Below are 6,000 nucleotides of genomic sequence, written 5' to 3' on the forward strand. Positions count from 1 at the left end.
TGTAGGAAAAGGTAGTTACCAGTGGTGGAAGTATTGGGAAACTAATGAAACATAAACCTCAAGTCCCTTCACTTGCACAGACTCCTTCGAAATAAATCATCACATCCACACATAATTTTGTATTTGTTATTTTTTTTTTCTTAAAGAAGACTGCAATATTATGTAAGCATCTGGTCCCAAAGACCTGTTTTTTTTCCAGCTGTTACTAATCGGGATGGAAACTGCTGATTTGTGAGCTGCAGTCTTTTCCACACCATACACATCTAAGTATTATCCTTTTGTTTCTGCTGTTGATCCAGCTTGATTGTTTCAAATTCTACTATTTCCCCACAATTTGCATGGCATTTCTGTCCAAAGCATTTCTCTAAGCCTAAATTCCCCTATGTTAAGCTGATCTGTTCACCTCTTATATTTCAGGGTAAACCATGAACCCCTCCTTTAACAATGTAGCAGCCAATAACCACCCAGGCATTCTGCACATAGCTGGTCTGATGCAGATAGGCAGTTATCAGTCACACTGGGCTTAATGGATGCAGGACTTGCACACATTAGCAAATCTCAAATGCTTCTCATCCTTGAAGTTATGTATAGCTGTTACACAGAATTTGCAATATTGTTCCTCTCAGTCAACTGCCACCCTCCAATGTTATCAAGTATATTGTTCAAAGCATTTTATGTTTAAGTGTCATGAAGCTCTATTACAGAATTTCTGAGGTTAGATTTCGAAGTAAAAGCTTGAAAATTTAGGGCAAATGATTTTATTATAGAAAGTCAGGATATATAGTTTTAAACTAAGAGAACATGTCTTTTCCTGGACTTGAAGACCCAGTTTTCTTTGATGATTTAGAAAAGCTTGGGAGGCACTGATAGCTATGCAAAAATTCGAAAAATGTGTCATCTTGTCTAAATTAAGGGAATTTTAATACTGCCAGGTTGGCTGGACACTGGTAAATCTGTTCATGATCATGGTACCATTTACAAACCCACTTTCCTACCTCCCTGATAGTTTCTAGATGGAGACAAAGACTCACTTACATATTGCTTGGATGCAGAACTCCCACACCTGCCTTTTCAATGTACAGCTGAATGAAACATATTATGGAAAATCAGCAATCCATGCTGACTTTTGGAATCAATAGAATTAGGGTACCTCTCCCTGAATCTTCTGTTTCAAATGAGATATCTATCCCATGCATTGGGGCAGCAAATAATTATTAAAATGAATAATCTTATACAATGAAGAATAATTTTTACTTCCAGGCCCATTTGTTTAAAACTCCTTCTGAGACTGCATGGAATAGCCCAATGCTCTTCTCTAAGAAAGATAAGGAATTAAATCCTTACTCATCCCATCTGTTTCTTCATCTTAAAAATGTTCTCCGGCTTTCTTCCTGCCACTTTTCCTGGGATCATGACAGAAGTACACAGATGAAGACTGATTTCAAAATAAGCATGTCAGTGCAAAAGAATGGTGGCTCTTGAAAGAATGCGGAGGTTTACAGAAATGATGTACCTCCTATAAAAATCTTAACTGCTCAGAGAGTCTCGGTTTCATGGAATGCCTCTTTGGAATGATTTTTTTCAGTGGCTGCAATACATAAAGGCCACTGAAACTTGCTGTTACCCTCCCCCTGCTTTTTATAACCCCTGAAGTTCAGGTCAGTTTTCATGCATCTAAGCCCGGGTGGCAACTCTGGTTTAAATGCCATTTCATGCCTGATAAAATTTCATTAGGCATTTTAACTTTTAATTTCTTTTATTGACTTATCGTGCAGATGGAGAGAAATGTTTAGAAAGGGAAAAAATTAGAGGGGGATTTACTGAAGTCATGTTTCAGTAAGGAAGGAAATACCATTGACTTTATTACAGCTGCCTAATGTTTTCCACAAACTGTAGAAATAATGCGTTGTATCGTGGTGACCTACAATAGCAGCTGACTGCTTGCACATGATGGAAATGCAATTTGGGTTTGCTAAAAATTAACTATTTAATGCCCTGGCGTGCCTTTCTCACTGTATATGGTGCCTGGCTTGTTCTACATGCTCTTTTAAACTTCTGGACAGTCATTTGTTACAGTTTGAATGTGGGTATGCAGCTTCCTGAAAGGCAGGTGGGCATGGATGGGGAGAGACCACAGCACAAACCCACTGTCAGTGTTTGCTAGACTTATATTGCCCTAAGAGCTGATTTCTAATACCTCCTTCCTATCCCTCCTTCACCTGCTCCCTAGCCCCCATTCAGCCCCCAGCTCACCCTCCCTCGGCTGGGCTTTATCTGGTAAGTTCAGTGATGCGATAAAACAAAAAGGGAAGCTTTTGATTGCACAAACACACCCTTTGGAGAGATTCCAGCTAGAGAAGAGTCCGTTAAGGAAAGTGAGACCAATGTAGGGAGGCCTAGGTGCCCAGAGTGAGGAAAATGCAAGCTTAGGAGGAAAAAATAATAACATGCTAGAATGGCGTTGGTGGTTTCAAGAAGTCTGGAGGGTGGAGGGAGTTCAAAAAGGAACTTGCCTAATGAGGCCTCTCTGAAGATTTACTGCTGTGGCTGCTGCAGAGAAGAGGATCCGGAGAAAAGATGTTCTGCTCTGACTAGCTTCACAGGAAGTCAGACAGGGCTTGTATTTTCTGGCAGGCAGTGAGACTGCTCAGCCAGCAGCATCTAGGGACTTTCAGTTTAATTGTTTTTAAAGAGCCTACTGTCCACACAGCATATGTGACCCTGGTACATATAGTTCTCAAGGCAGAAAATCAAATAGAAAAACCATTCTGGATGAAAGCCATTCCCTAGTTTGTCCTAATAATGACCACATCAGTTCCGGGAGGTACCGTTTCCTCCCCAAACTGCACCTCTCCTGTAGCTCAGGGCTTGTCAAATCTGAGAGAATGAAACCGACTATGGTGGATGTCAAAACTCCCTCTCTGTCCTTTACTCAGTAGACTGGGAAATTTTTCCCCGGGACCCAATGTCCTTTAGAAACAGGGACTGAAAGTGAAATTCTGCAGTGCAATCACTACAAAAGCCTACTATCTGCACTCCAATAGGGCTGCTCCTTATCTGCTAAAGGAGTGACCAGGGATGATATTTTGTGGCAAATATTACCTTTCAAGTGAAAGGTATCTCTCCACTTGGAGTAGACACCATCACTGCCATTTTACTTAAGGTGAAGGCTTATCGGGCCCAAATGATTTGTTCAAGGAAACAAATATGCAGCCTTAGACCACTGCTACCCCATCTGGAGGGACACACACTGCTCCAGTGGACTGGCTGATGTCAGCTTGAGAACTCATTCTGGGTAATAAATCAGAATCCTTTAAGGAAAAGAAAGACAAATGGGGTTCTGGGTGTTTTCTCACAAAAAACAGGAAAGCAACCCATCTGGTTCACCATGTAAATCATAGTCAGTGAGGCAGAATATGGAAAGAGACGTTGAGTTAGGAATTCTGACCCCATCCCACAAACGGGTTGAATGAGGCTTGAGCGAGGTGATTTGGCTTACCCCGCGGGCACAGGGTGGGTCCGAGGTGGCCTCAGGGTGGACAGGGTGGGTAACCCGTGCTGGGAGAGAATTCTTAGCGGGCAGAGACAGATTCTTTGCTCACATTCCTCAAAGACTGAAAAAGGCAGAGCAGTGGGAGGAAGGGAGTCCCTCCTTCACCGAATGGTCTTGTGGCAGCACGCAGAAAGCTGCCTGAGGGGAGGTGTGCTTGCTGCAGGGCCAGCTTTACGTGGTAGCTTTCTGCGCATGCGCTGCTGCCTGTACCTGGGCGGGTTCCGCGTGCACTTGCGCATGCGTGCGCCTGTGACCGTGCAAGAGAGAATGACAGGCGAGAGCGACTCGCAAACTTGCACAAAAGGCTAATTCTTAGATGTGTCTCTGCTTTCTTGAATGAGTGGATGTTACAAAAACTTCTCCCCGAGGAAACGGAAAATAACTTCATTAACGTCAATTTTCATAAAAAGATGGAGCAGACTGCTAGTTGCCTACTGAATATATTTTCCCCTTCCTGATATCTTAGGGGTAGGAAAAGTAAGTTGTTTTATTAAGGCCTTTATTTTATTTCTCAGGCTCCTTTGCTGCTACGTCCTTATCAATACCAAATAAATATACATAAATATGTTATGTGGCACATCTAGGAAATTTCCTTAAAAGGAATATGAACAAAGGGCAGCTCTCCTGTCATTGTAAAGTGCAAAACTAGGTGCTGAGGATGTTAGAACAGAAAACTAGAAGTAGCTTGTGTCTCTAATGGCATCTTGTTGGCTGCATAAAGACTCTGGATTTCCTTTCCCAGATTTCTTTTACAAGAAAGACTAAATCCCTAATTTGTTGAAGCCGCTGTGACAGGGACCGTGTTACTAGCAGGCAAAGCCAATTCCTGACTGATACAAAAGACAAGCTGTTTGCTTCTTTCTCAATATATAGACTACACAAAGATGTGAACACTCTGACCATAAACACAAGGATAGATTCTAAACACCAAGGTAGATTTTCACTCAACTCTATTACATTCAACCTTTAGAAGTGTCTGTTATAACCTTTAATGTCACAGACCCTTTTGAGAAACTGTAGAAAGCTGCAGAATATCTCCTGAGGGAAATACATATACACATTTGCATAGAAAATCTTCACATACAATGTCAAGTGTTTTATGGATGGCAAAACTTGGCCACAGAGACGTTGTTAAGGATTTTTGTATTAGTTACAACTACCTCAAAAGGCAAAAAAGAAGAGACTAGACCTGACTTAACTAAGGGTCTGTATATTCAGTCTTTTTAACAGGGAAGCTTAGGACTAGACTGGGTTACTTGGGTAGTCATGTATCTTTCTAGGAATCTTCTAGGAGAGCAAACAATCTTTTGGAGTTAGCTGGTGAGACATAAGGTATAGGAAAAATTACATGCATTTCTGGGACCTGGTAAACTTTATAGACCCAGAAATAAGACCCGGCATCACTGGGAGCTCAGAGACTTCTAAGGCTATTGTGTAGTCCAAGATTACATAAAGAAACAATATAACTTGCACTGCAATCCTGAGCAAAGGATTTTGGGAAAGTCTTTATGATCATGTGACCCCACTTTGGAGAAAAACCTATTTCTGTTCATTGGAGTTCAGTAGATTTTGAATAGTTTCACAGGACTTTGTGTGTGTGACACACTGATAAGACATTCTGAAGACTTGGTTGGTTAGTGAAAATGTAACAAGATATTTTACTTATAGAGCAGCTGTTCCAATGTTTGGGCATTCCATTTCAAGCTGCTCTGAGCTGATCTAGTCCAAAGAGGCTTTACTGAAAGCATGTTGTAATAAACAGTGTCCATTGGGTGAATTTTCCTAAATAGTTTTTTTTTGTGCTTTATGTCTGTGGGAAAAGACATATGATATTTTGGAAACTGTTTTTCTTTGATTTCCCAGCAAAGTAATCCTTCCTTACAAATTCTAATTGCATGATAACATAGACCAAGCTTAATCTAGGTTGTAAAATTGTGTAGGACCTACCATACTAAACCTCTTTTTTTTTTTTTTTTAAGATTTATTTATTTATTTATACAAGAACCTGGTTACAGGCCAGATGCGCGGGAGGGTGAGAGGATTCGCCAGAGACAGAGCAGGGAACAGAAAAGACAGACTGATGGAATACACTGCTGAGGAGAGCAGCAGGCAAGACAGGAGAGGTCTGCCACGCCATGTGGCACCCTCGCCAGCCAGCCAGTATCGAACCGGCGCTGCAGAGGCTGCGGACAGCTTCCAGCATGGCACTCAACTGACTGCACCACCAGGGGAGGCCCATACTAAACCTCTTTTAAAGGACATGTATAACTCCGTTCTTTAGCTCTTTATCATGCATGCTTTCCTCTTGAACTATTTCCATATCTTTCACTTCTTTTCAAAAAACAAAGCAAAACAAAACCTCACAAAGAAAGCAACAGATATCCTGATTCTTCCAAGATTACATGAAGAACTAATAACATAGTTTTTGGAGCATTTACCGTATTTTC

The sequence above is a fragment of the Talpa europaea genome, assembly GCF_964194135.1.
Source record: "Talpa europaea genome assembly, chromosome: 3".
In the NCBI taxonomy this organism is placed as follows: domain Eukaryota; kingdom Metazoa; phylum Chordata; class Mammalia; order Eulipotyphla; family Talpidae; genus Talpa; species Talpa europaea.